The sequence below is a fragment of the Symphodus melops genome, assembly GCF_947650265.1.
Source record: "Symphodus melops genome assembly, chromosome: 1".
NCBI classification, from domain to species: Eukaryota; Metazoa; Chordata; class Actinopteri; order Labriformes; family Labridae; genus Symphodus; species Symphodus melops.
In genome coordinates this window covers 30,222,762-30,247,278 of record NC_136691.1, presented here as the reverse complement: position 1 = coordinate 30,247,278, position 24,517 = coordinate 30,222,762, and the positions used below count along the sequence as shown (strand labels likewise).

The following is a 24,517-nucleotide window of genomic DNA, read 5'->3' as shown; positions in this document are numbered from 1 at the left end:
AAATACTCAAGTTCTGCTCTAGTTTATTCATAATGGTCTCACATTGAATATCATCAAGAATGAAACAGATGTGTGTGGATGCTCGCGGCACGTCTGCGGAGCCGGAAGTGGTGAAGAAGCAGACCTTGCAGTCTAACAATGGTCCCTTTAAGAGGCAGGCCACCCTGCTCTGCTTGAATTAGTCTGGGTGAGCCCGTTAAAACAGACCTCTGAGGGGTCTGGGGTCAGGCCCCAGGTTGAGAGGCACTTTGCCAGAAACAGGCCCTCACAATGAAACGGTCTTAATCAAGCGGTGTAATGGCTGCTGGGGGCCCCTCGTCTGCGTCAGGGGCCCGTGTTTGGAGCAGCTAATGGGCGGAGACCTGTTTGTGTGCCTTTTTCGAAATCCTCCCAGGTCCCTGCTGTGATGTGTACTGCGGGAGTAGACTGGGGGCGCACACACGCTGCTGCAGCACAAACACTCACACACACACACACTCACACACATCAGTTCCAGTGGAGATTGGGATACAGAGACGCAGCGCCACGACCACTCCGCTGAGTCTGCTCGGTACGGACTGCTGAAAGTTGTGCGCAGAGAGGCGGATAGATTCAGCGGATTATATCCACGCTCTCTTCTCTTTCTTTTCCTTTTTTTTCTCCCTCTCTCTCCTCCTCCTCCTCCTCCTCTGGTTTCGTGTTACAAAGCCTTGGGAGGGAGTTGCGCGGAGAGCCAGTTTCTCTGTTAGAAACCGAATGACAGGATCATATTGCTCGATTTTGACGTGACGGTCTACACATTAGGAAAAATCTGCCAGAGGATATAAGAAAAGAGGAAAGAAACAGCGCGCGAGGATTCGTGAAAAAACTGATGAGGATGTGGAATAATTTATAACTCCGATTGGAAAACAAACCCCCAGATAACGGAGAGAGAGGAGAGAGAGCTGAGAGCGGGTGGACCGGATCATCTGTCGTCAGACGCGGAGAGGAAAGCGCAGGACGCGATCATTACCAACATCCCCGGGATACCCAGGTAGGTCACTTCAACACCGTTATTTGTCCTAATGATGTTTGCAGATGTGAGGCAGCTGCATGAAAAGTAGCCGGAGAGGAAGCAACGGAGACCCCGGATCTCCAACTGTTGCCAGAGAAGCCCCCCTCTTCGTTCTGATCGGACGCCTTCGGTTACAATGCGTTGTCTGAACAGATCATTTAGGGGTTGTAGGCTTTTGCTTTCGGGTGTTTAAACGGAACTTTATCTTCATTTCTCGCAGTGTAAACACAGCGCAGTGCGGGCAAGAGCAGCTGGAAGGGAATCAACTCACGGCTCATAGTGGAGTCTGTGTATCTGCACTGAATGAGCTCCGGAATCACAGTCAACAATTTAGTCCCTTTAATTTCTCCTTATTTGAAACCAGTGTGTATTTCTAAGTCCAGGGTGTCTGCCGTGCTTACAGGGGAACTTCTAGACCCGCTCTTTGCTTGTGAGGGTTTTGAAACTACAACATAAGATTCTTGCATTATTCCTAACTTCATGCGTGACTCCTGTTCCTGCCTGGCGGAGCTGCCTTTTTCACTGCGCAGAGGCCACATACGCGTCTGGAACAGAAGCACAAAGCTCTCCCGAGGAGCAGAGGTTTTAAAAGTTCAGTGAACATTGAAATGTATGACAGCCATCATCCACTTCCTTTAGCAGCAGAGCTACGAGTCCCTTCTATTCTTTCCCGCTTGCTCATCTGACAGAAATGAAGCCCTCATGGTGACTGTAATCCACTGCCTTGAGATATTACTTTGGAGGGCTTTCCCCCTCCCCTTGATTGTATGTCCCTCCTTAATGAAGTAAGTATTAGCTTCAGTTGAGTGATTATTGCAATTACTGATGGAGTGCCAAGCGGCCTCACTGGACAGTATATGAGGGAGGATTTGTGTAAAAGAAAAAAAAGGTGGTGGGGTTTGGGAGGGGGGGGGGGGGGGGTCTGCCTAGTTTACAAGCTGGATGGTGCCACTGCCAGTTAACTGACAGACTTCATAGAGAGGGAGGGTGTGTGAGTAATGGGGGGGGGGGGGCTAACAGAATAAAGACAGTAAGTGTTGTGGGAGAAGTTGGTGAGGTCGTGTTATGTGGGATGGAGGAGAGTTAATCTGTGCAGGAGAAACCTTCTTCTTACAGAAGTTCTAAGTAGGATTTATTCTTCATAAACTGGCGATCAGGTAGTGTCATTTGTAAAGATTAAACAAAGTGATATTGTGGTAGCTTCTAACTTTAGCGTTGACATTTACATTACAGAGGGAAGAAGCAGAGGATAATTAACTCTTTTCATTTGTTACATCAAACAGAGAGAGCTTAAAGAAAAAACACACAGCTCCTAAAAATAAACCCAGCAGCTGGACATGTTTGAAAACCTGTTTGACTCTTCAAGTATTCCTCCTGACATCCCAATTATTCCCAGTCTGAGAAAAAGCCCTGAAAATCCAGTTATACCCAGAGCAGTTGCAACAAAGACACACACACACACACACACACACACACACACACACACACACACACACGCGCTGCAGCCCTCTGGCCCCAGATGTTAATGCCTCCATTGAGAGGGCCACAGGACTCCTGTCGACTTGATCTCTTCATTGTCAGACGGACAATGGACTCCACATCCTGACGACCAGCCTCCTTCCCGTCTTCCCTCACACACACACACACACACACACACACACACACACACACACACACACACACACAGAGTGCAGTCATGCAAACAAAGGGGCACATGCATCATACATGCATGCTTCTACTAACAGATTCAGGTTTTCACGTGAGCGTGCCTGCGAACAGTTTTGCCTTATTGAAATGCTTTGCTCGCTTGAGTGTTTGAGCACAAACTGAATGTGGCATTTTTCCAAATCATTTTCTTTTACGTCCGGCATGTTTGTGTTCACGCGTCCCCTCTGGATGTTATGTTGTGCAGCTGCCACTTTATTGCAGGACTGAAACGGTTATTTTCCTCAACACTCAATTAATTTCTCCTCTCCACACTGTTCGGAAATAAAGCCTGGTGGTTTCTATGTTTTTCACAAACTTTAAATCGAAGAAAAAAAAGGGAATTTAAAACTCTCAAAATGAGAAGCCTGATTATTGAATATCTATGCGATTGGAAATCCCTCGTAACGATGGCTGATACTGTAATACAAAATATTTGTATTATTTTTCGATACATTGTTTTGTTAGTAAATCGTCCAATCACGTGCGTCTGTCTGCATGTGTGCATGTATCTGATATAACCTGTGTGTTTTAACACCAAAGGGCCAACATTACATCATCGCAGCTTCACCATCACTGCACCAGATGTCTCCTGTGTGTGTGTGTGTGTGTGTGTGTGTGTGTGTGTGTGTTTAATTGTCATCCCTGTGTCATGTGCATCACGTCAATACTGCGGCCCACATGGCGAGCAGCTGAATGCACGGTTAACCCAGCGTGATACCGGGATGATTCCTGATAATGGAACTGAAGCTTTGCACACAGGAGCGTGCGCGCACACACACACACACACACACACACACACACACACACACACACGCAGAGATCATACAGTGTGTGCTGATGCTGTTGAGAGAGCTCATAGACGTGAGATACGCGGACAATCATTTATTTACGATGGTTGAAAATCCTTTTTGTTCACTTCCTCTGCTGAGCAACAGCTGATTGATTTCATTTCGTTTCCTTTTCCCTTTGATTTTTTTTTTTTTTAATTCCTTCTCTTTTATTTCAAAACTTTCCCCCAGAAGCAGATTTTCTTTAGTTTTTTTCCCACTTCATCCTGGTCAGTGTGTCCTGCTGGACTCCTGCCCTCCATCTTTTGGGATGCTTCACAGGGTGTGTGTGTGTGTTTGGATGTGCGTTTGTGTCGAACACAGAGAGGGATATGGTTCATGGCAGGCCAGATGCAGGGTCTGGGGAGAAGAAGCAGATGGCTTGTGTACGTGTGTTTGTGCTGGAGGGGGAACAGCTGGAGGCGGGGCTGGGCCGGACGAGCTGATGTTTTAAAAGGAGGGAAGGCAAGGGGCTTGTTTACGAGACCATCAGTGTAAACAGGCTTCGGCATGGTGCAGGGTCAAAGAGAGATAACGCTTGTTTTTTAATCTTTAACTGAGACACAGACAGACACGTTTAAGGAGCTCTTTTGGTTATGTGTGTGTGTCGAGGTGTGATGTATGCACAGCTGCCTGACTCATCATGTGTACAGATTAGCATGTCGTTGATCATGCTCACATGCTCACAGCTTCTCTTGGTGAGTCAAATGACGACCTGTCAACTTGAGTGTAAGGATGAAAACATGTGTCGTACTCTACCCGTAACTTTTGATATTTGCGATGCATGTCTTTATGGTATATCTGAAGGCAGAAGAATACATGACTGCTGATGTGTTTGATGGTTGACTTGCGGGCGCAGGAAGTGTGGAGCATGCAGAGAAACACCAAGGTCACTTTGGGTCCAGTTCAGGCGATGTTGTGCAGTAAATGGACTTGAGATTGGACATGTGGCTGCTGGAGCTGGGGATCAAACCCCTGACCTTAACGGTTCAGAGATGACGACTTTGCCACTGAGCCAGCTGCCCAAGCTAAAGACTTTATCTGGATGAGTTATTTCGACTTTAGTCCAGTTTTACTCAAACTAACACATTAAATCAACTTTTTCTAACTTCCTGTAAACCGAAGCGTCAGGCATGAATCGCTTGTCACGAGTTACACCGACTGCCGGTGCAGCAGACAAAAGTGACTTGTTCAGTTTCTAGGAATAACTAACTTTCTTTCTTTTTTAAATGTTGAGTCATCGACCTCTCTGTGGAGAAAGTGTCACTCGAAGAAGCAATCCTTCTTTATGCTTTAAATCACTCGACACTCAAGGAAATGGACTGGAGATCCAACAAACACAAACGACCCGAGAAGAGTCGAACACGACGCACACACCCAATGTGAGCACACCGTTTGATTATTTTTTTATTTTTTATTTAACCTTTATTTAACCAGGTTGGTCCCATTGAGATTAAAAACCTCTTTTCCAAGGGAGACCTGGCCGAGACAGGCAGAAAAGCCACAGAGCTGCAGACTGAGACACAAGTACAGTTCACAAAAGCATCATGGATTAAAATAGAGCCATCTAAGAATCTAAAAGTTTTCAGGTGTTCAGACAGCCGGGCTAAAACAATGACAACGTATAGAGTCCGCTTCCAAGTCTTTCATTTTAGATTTAAAAACACTTAAGGACACCAGCTCCTTGAGCCAGTGATCAGAAATGAATCTTCATCAGTCATGTCAGCGGTGTCTTTGTGCAGCTGATTTCAGTTTTCATGGCTGTTTTCTTTGTGCACACAAAAATCCTTCATTTCTAAAAAAGCTTGATTTGTTGATTTTCATATCTCAACGCCTGGCTGCATGCAGAGAACCTGCCCAGAATTCAAGTGTTTCTTTATTTTGTGTTCCCAGATACTCCTCCAGTTGTTCTGGATTATTTGTCTACTGAAGCGAGTCTTGTGTCTCACATTTGATGCCGTTTATAAAAACGTCTCCGGTAAAATGCAACGGCAAGAGCGAGCGCGAAAAATGAGCCCAAACTGTGCACACGCTACAAGAACTCACACATCCATAAGTGCCTGGCTCTGCACAGCCTGCAGCCCCCTCTCAGTGGCTTTAAGGCCTGTTGAGAAGTTTCCATCAGGCAGCCGCGAAGAAGGATCCCGAGGCTTTTGGCAGCCGCTGTGATTGCAGTTGTTCCGAGACGAGGAGCTTCTGCTCTTCTGCAACGTAGCCTTTTTCCTTTGAGCTCCCTCTCTCTCTCTCTCTCGCTCGCTCTCTCGTTCTCTGTATCTCTCTCCCACTTATGCACACATGTTTTTTTTCTCCTCTTCTTTCCTCTCGCTTGTTTCGGCTCAATTCTAGTCGCATAATGAGGTCATTTTTGCATTGCCAAAGTGTAAGCACTTACCACTTATTTAGCTCAACTTTAATTGAACAGACAAGTGCATATTCATCCCGCTGTGAATGAAGAGCGAGCTTTCAAAGAGGAGGATCGTATAGCCCTTTTGGTGGGTCTCATAACATAACAGCACCCTGAACGCCTCGGGATCACGCTCGTTCTCTCACATCAAAAGAGTTACATTGAATAAAGTTTTATTGGCACTGCTGTCAAAATTAACATCATTGCCAAAAAAAACCGGTATACTCTCAGAAAAAGAAACACAAGGTAGCGATAAATATTTGTCACTCTCCAAGAATGACGCAGCCCTCCCTTTGGGGTAATCAATAAATGAATAAGCCCCGAGGGAGGAGAAGTGTTTCCAGGAAAATCAGACTGTTGGAAAATCCAATATGGTGCACGCTCACTCTCCTGGAGGCAAATGTGTCGAGCAAGTCTATCTGAATGCACCAAATCTTTTTCCCCTTCTTGCCTTGTGGAAGTTTTGTTTGCAGAGCTTTTCATTCTGACCTATAATTTCCCCCTCCTGTCAGCCTGATCAATTTAATTCTAAAAACGTCAGGATGCAGTGCAGGGAGACGTCGCCCTAATCTAATCACTGCTGTCTGAAACAAATGAACCAACAGATGGAGAGTAATCCATAGCTCCCCTGCCATGATGTGCAGATTTGTGCTTCTTCTTTTTCCATCAAAACAACAAACTCTGTATGTGGCTTCATGTGACGGCTCGGAGAGTTACTGTGGACGACGCCTGGAGGAGCCGCTCCTCTGCATTATTTATGTGTGTTAGGATGGAAGAGGAGGGGAGGCCTGACCTGCTTGTTTGTTACCAGCGGACCACTATCGGCCATCTGCTGTCGGCCAGACTCACTCTGCCTGTCACGACCTGACCCCCCCCCCCCCCCCATTATCCATCCATAATTAGGTTTCGGAAACAGTAGCCCGACTCAGAACGCCATTTGAGCTGCGATATTTACACTCCTGTGATTTTTTGCCTTCAATTTGAATGTGACAGAGACGTAAAGGTGGGACGAAGTGATCCCTCTTCAGGAGGTAGTAACGTAGTCACAGTCAGCGGTAAAGCGCCGCCTCGTGTGTGCATGTGTGACTGTGTGTGTATGTGTGGCTCCGGCTGCTCCGTGCCTATGCTATGCACAGATGCTACGCCGCTGCCGAATCAATATGACTGAGCAAAGGCCAAATGACGGCTGTTAGAAAGGTTGGATGTTTTTTTGCTTGTGACAGAGCAAGTGAAGATAAAACAATAAAATATTAGTGTTGAATGTAAACGTACAGATGGCTCCTCTTTTTAGTGATTAAGGAGTCAAACACATCAAAGTACAACGGGGGAAGGATTAGCTTAGCGAGGAGAAACAGCTAGCTAGTATCCTTTATACTTGGTGTCTTTAATATGTTTAGAGCTCCTTGTGAAGTTGATTTGAAGGCGACTTATGAAGTAAAGAAACAGTGAGCATGAAAAGGACAAGCGGGGCTGTCGATGTCCTCCTGGCTCGCTGCTTGACAACCTCACGGCAGCTCCACTGATATCTGAACGGATTCACGGGGAGGCTTGACATTTTGGGAAATCGCTCTCTCTGCTTTTTTTTTTGCCTTGAAAGTGATGAAAGGATCTGTGACACTCGTCGCTGAATATGAGGCGAATGATTACAGCTGCTGAGCAGTTTCTTTAGAGAGAAACAGGAGACATGGAGGCAGCCATAGCTTATAATTTCCTTGCTAACTCGTTAAAGCTTAATGTAATAACATCTGCCTGAATACAGCAGCATCCATCTTTCCCGTTTCTTGTGCCGTGCAATCTGTTATTCCAGTCAGAGTTAAAGGTTGGGGAGAGAAATCTTCATCGTATTTCATACTTGTCCAGTAATTTCCTCCTCAGGTAACAGCTGGACTCGTCTTTCCTGTTTCATTCGGCTTCCTGGGTCGGCCCTCTCTTGGCTGGGGTTGAAATTATGAAGCTGAATTGGGTAGAAATATTTATCTGCTCGGCCAAAACCCTTGTCAGCCAGCCAACTGTGTTTTGGGGGCATCGTGCAAGGCATTTAGTATGTTTTTGTGAGGCCCCTGACGCGCCTGTTTGCCGGCTGCTTGTTGTCGTGTTTGTTCCGACTCAGCAGATGTTTTCTGGCTGAGTTGTCCCCGCTGCGTATTGTGTACAGAGGACCGTCAGAATTGTTCTCTTTTTTTTGTTATTCTGGTTTTGGTGACACGTCAAAGCTATTTGGAGCCCAGTGTGAATGCAGAGGATTCCATTGTTTACTGTATGGTAGAATATATGCATATTCAGCTCTTGCTTCCTTTGTTTCCTGGAAAGTGTATGCACATGTGTTTAGGATTCCAGCACAGAGCAACAATCACAAATGCAGGCATGTCGAATGGATATCTGAGATTATGTCTAAGTGTGTGTGTGAGGAGAATGATGCAGTAGTGAATGTGCAGCTGAAAACAGCCCCCCCCCCCCCCCCCCCCCCCCCCGACCCCCTCTCTTTTCCGTGCTAACCAGAGCATGTTCGTTTGTTTTTATGACAGCCTTTTTTTGGCATTGTTCTGGTCTGTTAGAGCTCGCCCTCCCTACCGTGGGACTGGCCGTTAGTAGGCAGGAAGTGCCGGGAGCGCACAGCATGAGCACACACACACACACACACACACACACACACACACACACACACTGTATCCCATCATCCAGCACACAAAGCCCCTCCCAAGTTATCTCCCCACACTCACACATAAAGTTTTGAAAGGACAATAAAAAAGTTGCCCCTTTGCTCGCAGGCTGGTAAGCTGCAGCTTATCCAGGAAGGAGCTGCAGCCGGGCTAATGGCCTCTCTCCGGGGTCGACGCTGCAGAGGGGCCCATGCAGGCTTATCGGCTGCGGGAGGGCCCCTACATGGCTACTCTATTTGAGCTGAACTGAGCTGGTGTGTGGGAGTAGCTTAGCGTTGGTGGCCGTTGGGAGATTGAGCCATCCTTTCTTATTTCCTGTTGTAGAAAAATCAAAGTTATCCCCTCTCAAAGGAAAACACAAGTTTAGCCGATGTTGCACCTCTAATTGGAAATTAAAAGTTAAATCAGCACGTCCTCACAGCACTACAGCCTGTCGAGTGTTACTGAGAAGTCGATGTTGCTCTTTATTGTTGAGAAATCAATGTCAGACCTGGTGTGGCTTTTCCTCTCAGAAAGTACTTCTTTCTGGTGCCGAGGGGGCCTTTTGGTAGTCGTGAAGAGGACGGCGGTCAATGTGTGAAATACTGTTCAAATATCTTCACAGCTGAGGTGTTTTTTCTCTTCTTTCATTTGAGATGTCTGTGTGAAAAGCAAGCAGGATGTGCAGAATATGACTGAAAGGGAGATGAAGTGACTGACTAATCAGATTTGGCCTCATAGATCGTGGTGAGATGACTCCAGCGTGATGCGAGCCCATGACTCACTGCTCCCTCTCTTCACTCACAGCGGAGCAGGAACTGATGCAGTGTTCACGGCAGCTCGCTAACCTGTCGCTGTTACTGTCGCCTCGTATGAAAGATTTGCCAAACACAACCCTCCTTCTGCCTTGAATGCAAAGTGAATACAGACTGCACCGTATCATGCAAAGACATACTGAACCTGCTGTTTGTGTTTGTTGATAGTGAAACCTCATGCCGGCTTGACTGCTCATGACCGTTATTTGATCCTGAAGATACTGACATATAGCAGGATGTTTGCTACTAATAGCATTTCTAATGCAAGTTAAATCGATGCTAAACCATTACAGATATGTAAAAGATATGCTGATTGCATAGGAGAGAAACTACAGTACTCCCACTGTCTTCTATACTGAAGCAGTTTGGTTTTTCGATTCATTTTAAAGGTCACATTGTCTCCTCCTCTTCAACGAGTTGAAATAAGCTTCAGATTTAAATCCACTCTGATCCTCTGTTTGATCATGTCTATAAACCCCTCTATTTCAGCCCTGCTCACAACAGGCTGTTTCTGTGTCTGTAGCTTTAAATATGTAAATGAGCTGTGTCTGACCACGCCCCCTCTCTGGAAGGGCTCGGGTGTACTCGCTGCTTTCTGGCTCCATGTCCTATTGTTTACGGTGAGAAGGCAGACTCAGAGGGCAGAACAAACACCTAGCTGTGGGAGTGTCACCCACCTGGGGGAGGGGCTACTGCCCTTTGTGATGTCATGAAGGGGAGGGGCTACTGCCCTTTGTGATGTCATGAAGGGAACATCTCCAAACGGATTTTCTGAAAAGTGGAGCAGGCAGAAGACGGAGAGGATGGACTTTTCTCATCATTGGGGGGTTTGGAGACAGATAGAGACACATGTTAGAGTTAGAGAGACATGGAGAAGAGGATTTTACTGAATATGTTTTATTTTATTTATTTAAAATAATATTATAGTAGCCTGTTTTGACCAAAACAAAATCAGCAATTTAAACTACATGTTTTAAATTCAACTTTGTTGGCAGGATTTTACAATGTCCACTGAGATGGTCCTAAACTACTGCTAATTAGACGTGTTATTCCACACAGAGCAGTGAAACTTCCACATGACTGGCTGAAAACTTTGTGAGCCACCTCTCAAAGTGACCAGAGAAACAACAAAGCTAACAGCTTTTGAAAGAGATGCAGTGTGATGTAAATGGTGTCCAGTTGGTGCTAACAGATTTCAAGATGGGGTTTTTTACGCCTCGTCGGCAATGTGTTACACACGATGGCAGAATGGTTGGGCGAAGTCATTCTGGAAGTAGCAACAGAGGGGTAACAAGGAGTAGACAGTGCTGATGTGTTATGTAACGTTTGAGTAGTCCCAGGAGAAGTCTACAGAGGGCGCTGTTCTGCAAACCACTGTTGGTTCCCTGATATGAAACCAACAGTTTCAGCTTCAAGCTGCTGAAACCTCTCACACAATCTCTCTTCTCCTCACATTTCCACCGCAGCCTGAGGTTCAGTGAAGATAAGAACACTAAGAGAATCAGCCCAATGGCGTATGGAGAAGCAGTGAAAGTAGCTGCACTACACCGCCAGCCCAATAGGTGGCAGTAATAATAAGATGAATGCCATATAAGGCAATGGACCATTGTTTCTTCCGCACATTATTAGCACGTTAGCTAACAGGAGGTTTTTTCTGGATCATTGCTAGAAAGGAGACGAGTGGTAGCATGACGAAAATATAAACAGTGTGATTGTAGCTGCAGTCTTAAACGTGGAAGGTGACCTACAACGCTGCGAGTGCCTGACCAGAGACAGAGACCCCGAGCAGGCTCTTTTTTAGGGGTATAGATCCATTACCCCAGAACTAACTTTAGACTCGGGTTCCTGCGGTTGAAATGCACCACGTTCCTCAAAAAATCCCTCGTCCTCGAGAAAAGCTACTGCGGTTGAAAATGGACTTTTGAAGAGTATAATATGGGATCTTTAAGAACATGCTAAAGCCTGAGTAGCTTATATTGTTTACAATAAAAAGCAGTCTGGTCACATGTGATACATTTTCTTTGACTCAGTTTGGTGATGTCGTCGGGTGAAATCCAACCCTGAGCTATAAATATCGACGCTATTTGCTGCAGGACCTGTGATGACCCCTTGCATCAAGTATAAATCCAGTTTATTGATTCACTCTCTGCTGGTCTGCACCTACACTCTGCTAGCTTAGCACAGGGCCTGTTTATTAGTGCTAACGCTGGCCAGCACCTTATTGGCCTCACCTCGAGTCTAGCACCAGGCTCTCAGCTCTAAGCCCAGCTGTATCAGCAGCTGCAGACATAATAATCCTGTCGGTGAGGTGTTGGTGTTGACTTGTGTTCTGGTGAGAGGCTGCAAGAGAGAGAGAGGGAGTGTGTGTGTGTGTGTGTGTGTTAGTTTGCCCCCTCACCCATCCCAATCCTGCTACAGACTCACCTTTAGCCCCCGGCTGGCTGCACTCTCCCCCTCCCCTGCTGCTCTTTTCCAGTCCAGCGCTCTCGGTACGATGTCTCTCTGAAGAAAGGGATGAAAAGAGAAAAAAGAGAGAAATATGCTCAGTTGGATGAGGCGCACAGTACAAGAGAAAAGAGAGAAAAGAGGTGGACAAAGGGATGGAAAGAGGGTAAAAGTATAAAATACAGGTAGCCAGGTTTGGTCCCAACACTAAAGAGAGGCAGAGATTGGAAGCCTGCATGCCCAGACCGCAGCTCTGAGAAACCAAGATAAGAGGCGACCAGCAGTCAAGAAAAACACCATCATTTTCCAACCTGCCTTTCACCTTCTCCTCTCACTCCCCCTTTCAATCCGTCTCGTCTTTTGCTCCTCGGTTTTCTCTTTTCCCCATCCTACTTCCTGCCGATGCGCAGATTTGTAATAGAGCTCTCCACATGCAGCCTCACACACACACACACACACACACACACACACACACACTCTCTCTCTCTCTACGGATTAGAGTTAGTTCTTAAGGATTGTGCTTCAGTATAGTTATGAGGTTCCTTTTCTTTTTTTGACTACATTTATTTGATGCTAGCTACTCCACTGTATTTATGAGGAAAGCTATTATGCTAATGTTGCTCTATGAGAAATTGAACCATTTGGACAAAATCTTTTTACATTGTTTCAGAAAACAAATGCATGAGCTGGCTCTCTAATGTGCGATTCAGGGCTGAAGTATAGTAACATGTTTCATTTGTGTACTGAACACAAGCTGGGGCTGAAGCTCGGGTCACGGCTGCTGCTGTCAGGCCTAATGCTGCACCTGAAAGCAAACAACAGAACAGCGGAGGAATAGCATATAGTAACATGGTGCAGTTTGGAAGTATTCTGAAGATGGAGATCAAATTATATGTTGGCTGTGTCAGGTTAAAGCTGCATGTCAACAGGAGCAATGATCACACCTTGCACAGGCAGAAAGGTAACCTGCAATGTTGATGTGCTGAAAGCTATTTGACATCGTTTGCAGACGAACAAATTCAACACACAATGCACTGCATTTTGATTTACTTCTCCGCTTGGTTTGGGAATATGTTCTCATGTGTATTTGCTCTGGAGTCTGATGGATGGTGGTCTGCACGCTGGAAAGCCTCTCAGTCAGTCAGCCTGATGGTTTTCAGCCCACTGACAGCCTGTCAATCAGGTCAGCTATGTATTGTAAATAACTCTTATCCTTCATCCAATCAAAACTGGAGAGTCAGCAAAAACATTCACTGTTTGAATGGGTGTGTATGTGACTTCCTGTGCTTCTGCAGAAAGCCTCTAGTGGACACTTGAGGAACTGCATTTGAGCTCTGAAAGGAGGGCCGTACTCTAACCGAACGTTTAAAAGTGCATGTTCATATTCTATAAGTCATCATAGCTCTCTTATTAGAAGCAACACACACACACACACACACACACACACACACACACACACACATACAGTACACACACACACACACACAAGGCCGTGTGCATTGTCTCACACACACCTGAACCTGGACTAACACATTCACACTTCTACCCTGTTGCACACGCTGTTCAGTACTCTCTCTCTCTCACTCCCGCTCACACACACACACACACACACACACACACACACACACACACACACACACACACACTCAGGCCCGTGGCATAGGGAACAGTTTATCTCACAGTGTTGTTTTTTTTCTGTCTCATACCTATTAGGCAAAGTCTTTTTAAGGAACACCACGGAGGAGAGAGAGGCAAAGTCTTTATTATGATTTTTTCGCTTGAGGTTAGACCAGCCATGGAGAGCAAACACACACACACACACACACACACACACACACACACACACACACACAGAAAAGCTTACACACACAATAACTTCTGAGCCCCCTTCTGCCTCTACGCTTAAAAAAAATCAATACCACGTCTCTTTAAAAAAGGCCTGAAAACTAATAGAAAGAGACAGTGAGGGAGTGAGAGAGGGGTGCTGATGAACCCAACAACACACACACACACACACACACACACACACACACTTTCATGCACTTCAGCTCTTTCCATCTTGATCATTCATTATCTCTGCTGATTTAGCTAGATAGATAGATAGATAGATAGATAGATAGATAGATAGATAGATAGATAGATAGATAGATAGATAGATAGATAGATAGATAGATAGATAGATAGATAGATAGATAGATAGATAGATAGATAGATAGATAGAGAGGATTCATGTGGACTCCTCGCCCTCCTTGTTAAAATTCATCGACCGTCCATCCTCCATCCAGCCTGTCCTCTCATATCTCAGCGGCTGAACAGCTCTGATTTGTGTACCAGGATTAAATTCCTCAAATTTGTCTTTCACTCCCTGTGGGAGAGGACCGTGCTTTTTAATTAATTGATTTTGAAATTAAGTTAGCTGCTCAGTGTGTCTCTGTGTGTGGCTCACTGTGTGTGTGTGGTTCACTGTGTGTGTGTGGTTCACTGTGTGTGTGTGTGTGTGTGTGGGGCTGTGAGTGTGTCTTTCCTCCTCCGTCAGCGCTCGGTTGGATCACATGAGGGCTTAATCGTGTGTTTCGTGGTCAGTGTTTAGCCAGCTCTGCATGTAGAGACACTGTAGCTTCAGTGTTTAGCCAGCTCTGCATGTAGAGACACTGTAGCTTCAGTGTTTAGCCAGCTCTGCATGTGGTGGACACTGTAGCTTCAGTGTTTAGCCAGCTCTGCATGTAGAGACACTGTAGCTTCAGTGTTTAGCCAGCTCTGCATGTGGTGGACACTGTAGCTTCAGTGTTTAGCCAGCTCTGCATGTAGAGACACTGTAGCTTCAGTGTTTAGCCAGCTCTGCATGTGGTGGACACTGTAGCTTCAGTGTTTAGCCAGCTCTGCATGTGGTGGACACTGTAGCTTCAGTGTTTAGCCAGCTCTGCATGGGTCTGTAAAGCTTTCTGCGTTCTAACCTCTCTCCTTGTTTCAAAAGCATCTCCAACATTGATCCTAGTTTGAGCTCTGGTCCAATCAGATCCAGAGCATTCAGGAGCAGAATCTAAAGTTAGAAGGAGGACATACTGGCTGCTGCATTGTTGTCAGAGAAGCTTCAACACAGCAGGTTTCCTTCATCATCACAGAGGAAGAGAGCAGCTCTCTGATTGGCTGATTGATCACAGAGGAAGAGAGCAGCTCTCTGATTGGCTGATTGATCACAGAGGAAGAGAGCGTCATCATCTCACTCTCTGCACAGCTCTCTGAGAGTCCACTACAAACTCATACTGGTCTTTTGTTGACTTTTATAAAAACATAAACTTACCATGACAATCCCCCCGTCTTGTTTCTGTCTCACAGTGAGCTCTGTAGGATCCTCGTGCTTGAACAGATACAGACTTGACAAGCAGCGCTGAGCCGCTGTGATAAATGGTAATCAGAGCTTACATGAAAAAGCCTTCTCCCAGCATAATTACATCCTTCTTCATCTCTTCACCAAACCACTTCACCTGGGTGACTCCGCTTTTTTCCCACCAAGATCAAAACCAGCTGCTACACCTCTCTGGAAGTGTTTGTAACTGCTACGTGTTTGGTGTCACTTACTCGTACAGTAAGATCATTTTTGATGCGTTTCACTCGGTCAGATGGCGTCAGAAGTGTGTCTGCATCCTACGATCATGAAAGATATTAACAAGGAGGGAAATGTTTGATGTAAGTCATTGACGTGTATTTGATCCATGCGTTCAAAGTGTCATTACTGGAGAGAAGCATGTCAGAGATGTTCTTTGTTATATTTATCCTCTCCTGCCTTTAGAGACCGGGATAAACCCTGATCCTGGTTTTAAGAAACCGGATGTTTCTGCCTGCAGAACTCGGGATAGATACGCTCTATCCTGGTTTCTGACTACCTGTGTAGGTGCAGCTTCAGCCAAGGGACGTATCAGCAAAACAAACATGGCGGCAGCAGCAGCAGCTAGAGCCAAAAAACTGTCTTTCATAGATGAAAGAATAAACCTCGTTAACCCAGTAATAGTCGACACCAGCGTCTACGCGGCCAAACATCAGAAGACAGGAAGTGACCCTGGTGCTGCTCATAGGGACAATAATGAGGTTTCTGTGTGTGCAGGTAAGTGTCATATCCTGAATCTGATACGTCACCCACTGTCATGTGTGTGTGTGTGTGTGTGTGTGTGTGTGTGTGTGTGTGTGAGAGAGCATGTGTGCTGCATTCGCCTCCATGTGTTCCTGTGTTTGTGACTCGCAGCTGCACGGACACACGCTTTGCTTCACAGCGCCGCCGTGTTGTTCCGTGTCTCCTGGATTATGTAAAACACAACAGCGTCCTCTCTGGAGCTCCGTCGGCTGTCCCAGCACGCTGCCTCAGCGCTCCGAGTGTACGGAGATCGTGTTGCTCATCAGCCGGCTGCGTCACGCCGCACGCCGCTGGTGGATCTGCTGCATGCTGTCAGGCCCACGCCGTCTGTCGCAGAGTGTGTGTGTGGTTTTCTGTGTTCACGTGTGTGTGTTTCTTTGTGTCTGCATGCCTTTGTTTTTAGAGCTGGTGAGGCTCTCTCTTTGTGTCTGTATCCTTCTCAATGTGTGTTAACCTGCATGCAGCCCTCACTCGCTCGCTCTCTCTCTTTATCTTTCTCTCTCTCTTTGAGTGTGTTTGTGTTTCTGTCCTTGACTTCGTGTGTGTGTGTGTGTGTGTGTGTGTGTGTGTGTGTGTGTGTGAGGGTGTGCCTTTGTCTGAGTGCTCTGTGTCTGCACCTCCCTCAGCCATATTAATTATATATATCAGCTTTTTGGTTGTGTGTGTGTTTGTGTCTCCTCCATGCATATGTGTGTATCTGTGGGTGTATCAGGGTGGGTGGGTGTGTTAGTGTGTGGGTGTGTATGTGTGTGTGTGTGTGTATGTGTGTGTGTGTGTGTGTGTGTGTGCATGATCACAGTTGTAGGACACATGGAGCTTCCTCTCGACTTTACTGGAAACTCTGCTGGTTTTTTAAACTTTGAGATTAAGAGATGTACACAAACACAGACACACTGATGACAAGACTGACACACAAAGGGCGTTTGGAAAGAGAGAGATAGTTTGTGTGTGTGTGTGTGTGTGTGTGTGTTTGTTTGTGTGTGTGAGTCTGTGTGGGCGAGCATCGCTAAATCAACAAACACATGAGCTTTAGCATTCAACACATTCATACACACTGCTCTCACAGATTCTTGTTCTGTCGTACATACTGCGTCACACCTCCCACACACACACTTTCTCACAATTTCACACACACACACACACACACACACACACACACACACACACACACACACACACAGTTTGTCATTTATATGAAGGACTCTTTTTGAATGCACTGTCTCAAAAGGCTTCAAAGTGCTGCAGGATCAGTTTTAGTTTTTGTTACCAGCTATGAAGACATCGTTGTGTATCTCTGTCACTGTGTGTGTGTGTGTGTGTGTGTGTGTGTGTGTGTGTTCTCTCCGGTGCAGCAGCAGCACTAGAAGTGGCTCTATTGATTTATTGCTCCTAGCAGAAGGGATGTGGGATCGGTCAATTCCTCATCATTTATTTAGAATGAGTGGCTGCAGAGGTAGACGTGGAGGAGAAGAAAAAAACCTGAAAAAGTTGGACAAACTTGTTCAAGCAACATGAGAGACAGCACTCTCATGTCTATGCAAAGAGCTGGTTAGCATAGTTAGCCTAGCTTAGCATGAAGACAGGACGGTATATATATATATGCACATACATATATATATACAGTGTATATATAAATGGACGTTGCTTGCTCCATGTAGAGATTGGCAGCTGGAGCCGATCTCCACGACGCCGCGCCCTTTCTGCAAACCGAACAAACAACAACACACCACAGATCCTTCAGGTGGATCCAGCACAGAACTGAATCAGACTCTCATGATTATGGACTCTTGTGTTCGTTACGTTTCCTCTCACTGTTGTTCCTCTACTCTCTGCACACACACACACACACACACAAAGAAACTGCTTCAGAGGCTGTTTAGCTGCATTAGGAAGAAGACACAGGATAATCATTTATGAGCTTTGGTTGATCCACGTTTTACTTCTTACAAGGCACGATAAGCAGCTTGTAGTTTTCATGCTGAGCTCGGCTGACACACGCCCAGGCCTGTCCTGCACTTTACAGAATTATAAACCTCTTGGTTCTACTTTGGAACAAAAAGAGGAGGACATCGTGTTTGTTGAGGTTTGATAGTCGCACATGTTTTAGTTCTACTTCCTGTCATTCGTAGGTCCAGGAAAATGGCTGCTCGTGTGTGTTTATAATCAGGCTCAGGTGACTTCACTTGTACCTGCTGGTAGATTTGTTTGCAGCCAGTGAAATGCTTCATGATTAAAGACTCTCAGAAAGAATCGGCACGTAACACCGTGTCCCCGCAGAAATGTCGCGTTGCATCGTGCATGATCACACACTGGCCGTCCTCACTGCATCCGTTAAATATCGGATTTTTCGTTCTTCAAATTTCATTTTACTCTGACAGACAGTATATGACATCTAGTGCTTTTATTTTGAAGGTGGCCAAACTGAAGTGTGGCGCTTTGTATTTGTGAGCTGTTGAAAACTCTTGGCTCGTCATTAAACGTCTCACAGTCAGCCAAAAAAAACAAAAAAAAAAAATTCTGCGGTTATGTTGAAAAGTCCAAGCACAACTTTTCACTCACGGATGTGGATATTATTTATGCACCGTTATGTCCAACAAGCTAACGCGCTCGGATGAGTGAGAAGTGAGTGTGAGTGGCGCGTGGAGCCCCCTCCTTTCAGACGACGTGTCACACTGATTCGCTTGTGGGCAGTTCAGACACTCAAACAGGAAACAATAGAGTCAGGCTGATTCTGTTTGACAGATGGTAAAATGTGCTGAAGGCTCAACCAATCAGAACACAGAAGAGAGAGAGAGAGAAGTCTCAGTAAGATCTGTTAAAAACACAAATAAATAATGTCATAATTTAGGATAGAAACAGGAAATAATCCTTCGCAAAACATAAAAGTTTTGTTTTCCTTTCAGCGCATGAATTCTGTTTTTGAACCATTGATTAAAACTGAGGGAGAAAAGCTGTTTCTCTGATTACAGAGTTTATGCTAAGCTACACATAGCATCGCCAGTGTGCGGATATGATGAGCCTCAGAGGAGTTTGGGTGGCTGAAAAGAGACCAAGTGTCAGGCAGCTAAACGCAGTGTGAGCACGATAAACAAGGAGGCAGACAGACGACACTCATCAGAGTCAGAAAGAGAAAACGCTGGACGGAGAAAATGGAGGCTGTAATAAGAGTGAAGGGGAGCAGGAGAAAGGTCTCCACATGATGAGAAGAAGTGAGATAGAGTGACACGGACAGGGAGCGCAGCCAACGTGTGTGATGAAAAAAGAAAGAGACGGAGTGATCGGTGTCGTCAGCAGGTCCCCGACTTCTGCTCTGTGACCACAGACCTCCTCTGCACTCCATTTATTGTCACTCTTTATTTGATTTCCTTGTCCCGCTGTCGTGTCCCCCCTCCCTGTGTGCCACACACACGCCCTGCTACTTTGGATTTTCCATTGCCGCAACAAAATGACCCGCTCCTCTCCTGCAGCCTCGACTTAAAGACGCAGACGAGGAGGGGTTTTTTTTTCCCCCTCAAGGTGAAAAGCAAGTCTCTTTTTCTTTTTCTTTTAAAGCTGTTTTACTTTGACAGCTGTTAACTTCTGTTAACAACTTTGACTTCTTCTAAATGAGTGGATGTTTTCCTGTTTCACTGTGTGTGTGTCCTGATTTCTACAAACGGCCATAAAAACGAGATGTGTCTTGAATTGGACACGTCTCTTCTCAGATTCATGTTTTCACGCTGTCGGCCCACCACTGGCTCTTTGCTTATGTGCAGATGTGGCTTCTATTCACCCGCCTGAAGACGTTTTTCCATCTGAAGTCGACTGCTGAGCTTTTGATTCAAAGCGCTGACGGCCCTCTGCCTTTATTCAAAGGCAGGTTTGTTTATGCTGATGTTATTCAAAACGCTTCGCAATTAGTGACGGACGATGGAGAGCGGAAAAAAAGCGTCCTAGTGGCGAAGCCGTGTGTGATGACAGATTGTATGAATAAATAGCAGGTTTCTAAGAGCTGATCTTTATGTTGTGATTGGAGTTAAACCGAGTGGATTTAATTGGCTTCTCCATCTGTTGTTTGGAAAAATAGGATGTTGTGTTTTTTTAAAGTACAGGACGTAAAATCTGCTCGTCATGGGAGGGATTCTCTCACACTGCTCCAGGACTGATCCGGCCAACACATGATCACATGATCACGTGATCACATGATCATCAAGCATACTTAGTTTAAAAGACAGGCGGGCTCCGACATGACAGCAGCTTCACTGTTTTTACTTTTTTCATCTCATCTTGTCGTCGGGATGTAACAGCTTTATTGTCACGATATGATTTGTTTCACAGTTTTTCTAATTTCTATAAAGAAATAAAAGTCAGCTTATGATTGTTGTAGTTATTTATCTTTTCAAGTATAAAAAGTACTCAGGGCCTTTAAGCCTGATAACACCTTTTTGTTTTTTTCTTATTATCTATCTATTGAATTTCAAGGCTTCAGTTACATCCCCGTCTGCTGAGGACGCCGTCAGTCTGCAGACATCAATCTTTCAAACCAGACTCAAACCCCCTCTCCCTGACCCACTCCACGCTTTAAAGAGAGTTTATCCTTACAACGTTACAAGGCGAGCGATCTGCCCGCATCGAGCGGCCAGCAACTGCATTAAACAGGTAGTGTTACACCTGAACACAGCTTCTCACTGTCCATTACCACGCCATTGATTCCAGTTAGGCTCACATTGAAAATGGATAAACTGTAAGTGAGTGGAGGCTGGGAGTGGAGTGTTTCATCTGCAGCCGTCCTGACGCTTTAAAGCACATCGTGTTATTGGCTCCAGGCCTGCTGTGATCTCATGACGAGGTGATATAATCCTTGTTGGTCATGGTGTCTGGGATGCCTGTCGTTTACCGTTCAGTGAGTCACACCGTGTGAGATGCATGTAAGGGCCTGGCATCTTTATACTGCTATTTTAGAGGAATCGCCGAATTTGCATCCATAAGCACGGAGAGCGTCCAACACGATGTACACGCTGGTTAAATATAGTTTCCACTGAGAGCACGAGGACACTGCTCTTTTTCTTTTCGGAGGATACACCAGCAAATGAGCAAAGAGTGTTCAAAGACTTCTGATTTGAGATGTCACGAGGCCTCCGAGGTCCCAGCTGGGAACATTTGTGTGTTTTTTGTACCCTCGCTGCCTCGCCACAACACGCCATCCAAAAGCCGCACAAATACAATAAAAGCGCCTTGTTGAGTTGGGGAAATAAATTGCATTTTAACCAAAACGTTAAATGCAGCCTATAACCAAAGCGAATGGTGGGATTCAGCAGCTGTTCTGCATTTACTGAGCAAGAGTCGAAACATGTCACATGCTCTGTTTCTGAGCTCCCTGTAATATCCAGCGTGACTTTCAGTTCATCCTGTGACAGGATGTTCATCACGTCACATGACACAAGCTCACATCCTGGTGGTCATTCACACCTTGTCCTCCTCAGAATCATAGGAGAAAGGCTGATTAAACGAATGTTCTGCCCATGAAGCGTCCATTGGTTTGTTTTGTAGTAAACACCCAGATGTTATGTAATTCAGTCCCTGGAGGAGCCTCGGGGACGAGTGGCATCATGGGAAGTATCGCGTCTTGAATTTGGAAGCAGCAACAGAAGTTAGTGAGGAATAACAAGAAGAGTGTTGTTCATCATGACAGAGAGAGAGAGAGGGAGAGAAGCCCAGACTTCATTTACAGACAAACAAGGAAGTACCATGTGTTAACGTCAAAGATCCGTTAGCTTCCTTCACTAGTTAGTGAGTTCAAACACACACTCACACACTGATGGTAGAGGCTGCTGCAGAGTAAAGAGTCCATCAGTATTAACTCATCCACTCATGACTAGGATCCACCTAAACACTTCGGGAGCTGGGGATGGAATAATCTTCCAGTCGAGAGACGACTCTGAGCCACAGCTGCTTTTGTACATGATGTTCTCGGTTTACTTGTAATTAGTTGAAAAAGGATATTTCAGCCCTTACTGTAGTGGAGTCAGACATATGTCCTTAACTCTACTCTGTCTCTGTCCCTTAGTTTGTTGGGAAGAAGACAGCCGTCCAATGAAATTGACCTCTGTGCATGTAGATGAACTGAGTTAGAGACACGTGAGGACGTCCTACCAGAGACAAGAGGAGCCGTCTCTAAAGGAAAAGGCCCTTTGGAGAAGTCTAGGACCGGACCTCTGGGGACAGATTTTGGATCAACAGGAAGAGCTTGAAATGTCTGCTGGGATTTAAATGAGGGTGGAAGTCGTTGAGTAGGAAGCTCTTTGGTTGGCTCCTCCTGGTGCTGGGTCAGGTCCAGCTGTTAAACCACGGTGTGGCATCACACATGGGCCTTTGTCTCCGCAGAATCCAGCACAAAGAGCTGGAGGCAGGAAGCAGGCTAGCTTAGCATAACCTGGACTTTGATGTGAAGCAGGTCGTGGATACAAACGCACTTCAAATCTTAAATTGTCTTTTAAACCCTTTGTGCATCGTTTGGAGGAGTGATGAAACCTTTCCTCCTTCGACTTGCACCTGCAGCAGCACACAACCACACAGTCGTTTGTGTATTTATCACACAGCTTTGATTTTAGTCTGTGCACCTGCTGCCAAAAAATGAAAATCCACTCGCTGTAATGAAAGATTTTTATTTTTTTGGCTGAAGGGCGCTCACGCGTGCCAAATGGCTGCAGACCTGCAGAAATCCCAAATCATACATCGCACCACGAGCAGATACCAAGACCAAGTGAGCACACGCTAACTGAGACACCCGTTTGTTCATTTAGAGCAAATATAAGCCGCTTTACTCTTCCTCCAACACACACACACACACACACACACACACACACACACACCTGTCCTCCCCCCTCAGGCCCAACTTTTGGAGATCCTCTCCTCTTTTATCAGAGTGAACAAATGAGCCGGGGCATGTTTCTTACTGTGTGTGTGTGCGTTTGTGTGCATGCAGGACTAACTTCCTGTCTTCCTGGCCTTCCTCTCTTCTGCTTCCACCCAAAACACACACACACACACACACACACACACACACACACACACACACACACCTGTTCTGCACTGTTACCCTCTGACAGATCACTGACATGCTGTCTCTTGGCCATCTTGCACTGTGTTTGTGTGTGTGTGTGTGTGCGTGTGTGTGTGTGTGTGTGTGTGCGTGTGTGTGTGTGTGTGTATGTGTGGGGTTACAGACAACCCCCCTACTGTGTCTGTCTGGCGAATGCCATTTCTCAAGGAGGTAAGGGAGGCGGGGAGGGTGGAGGGAGGCTGAGGGCCTTGATGTGAGTGTGTTTGTAGTCAGGGGGTTTATTAATAAAGATGACCTCATCCAGAGCAGCACAGAGGCTGTGTGTGTGTGTGTGTGTGTGTGTGTGAGAGAGAGAGAGAGAGAGTCTTTTTCTTTCTTCTCCCTTTGTGACTCCTTGATCAAGTCAAATGAGTATTATTTAGAGGAGAGGAATTCCACTTGAATGTATTCAAACATACATTTTAATGCCTTCTTCTTTCTTCTGTCAGTCTGTTGCAACAGTCTGACGCTGTGTTTTCATGCACTCGTTAAGCATCTCTGCGTGCATGCAGATTTGTGTGTGTGTGTGTGTGTGTGTAGATGGGATGTACGGATTATCCTTCTTCATTTAACTCCTTTGTGTCCCAGCGTCCGTCGATGTGATTATGTGCTTCATTGTGTCAGGTTGAACAGGGTGAGCACACTGTGTGTGTGTGTGTGTGTGTGTGTGTGTGCAGACGTCAGCCACCTGCTGTGTATTAGGTAGCACAGATGTCCTCACAAGAGTAGATAGATGAGGAATATCATTCAGCGTTCAGGAGCTCCCTGAAGTCTCTCCAGAATCGATCTCAAGTGTGACCCGAGCAGTCAAATGAGGAAAAGTCGTATTTCAACCTTTCCTGCTGTGTGGATGATTTGGTTTTGGTTCCTTTAATAAAATTAATAACAAAAACATGCATCATGCATAACACGTAAAACGATTTGGCTCTTTGAACAGCAGCTGATGCCCCCAGCCCGACACTGCCTGTCAAATGGAATCTGTGCCCAACATCATTTTAAAGGGTTCTTTGTGTCTGTTTTTATTTCATCAAGCAGTACACATCCTAACAGGATGCTTTGTGCAGCTTTTCTAACAGCAGCATGGACTTCATTTAAAGTGCAGGGCTCAAACAGCAGCAGCAGCACTTAAGGCCTCCAGCTGTCTTATAGCAAGCCGAACGATGATGAGGACTGTCAGTCAGTGGAGAGTGAAGCGAGGTCACTCCTTGGTGTGTTGAGTCAGGTGAGTTTGAGGAACACTGAGGTGATGTCAGATCTCCCCTCTGTATCCGTCCCACAAGGCTGTAGCACGAGCCTGAGCGGGGCAGCCAGCTAAACAATGGGCCTCCAGGGGTCCTGCAGGTTACCATGGAGAGGGGGGGGGGGGGGGGGGGGGGCTGCACCAGAAGCACAGAGGCCATCAGGGACGGGGTCGTGCTGCAGGCTGGTAGAGCGCCT

The 24,517-nt window shown here is 45.9% G+C and overlaps 1 protein-coding gene across 2 annotated transcripts in view; it reads left to right on the top strand.

Annotated features, from left to right (window-relative positions):
• The first annotated feature begins 247 nt into the window (after positions 1-247).
• The window catches only part of sema4c (sema domain, immunoglobulin domain (Ig), transmembrane domain (TM) and short cytoplasmic domain, (semaphorin) 4C), an 89,414-nt gene continuing 65,144 nt past the window's right edge, over positions 248-24,517 (top strand). For both annotated transcript variants that reach the window (XM_079363810.1, XM_079363809.1), the window contains exon 1: positions 248-1,012. The gene's annotated coding sequence lies outside the window, so the exon portion shown is untranslated. The remainder of the gene's footprint in view (positions 1,013-24,517) is intronic.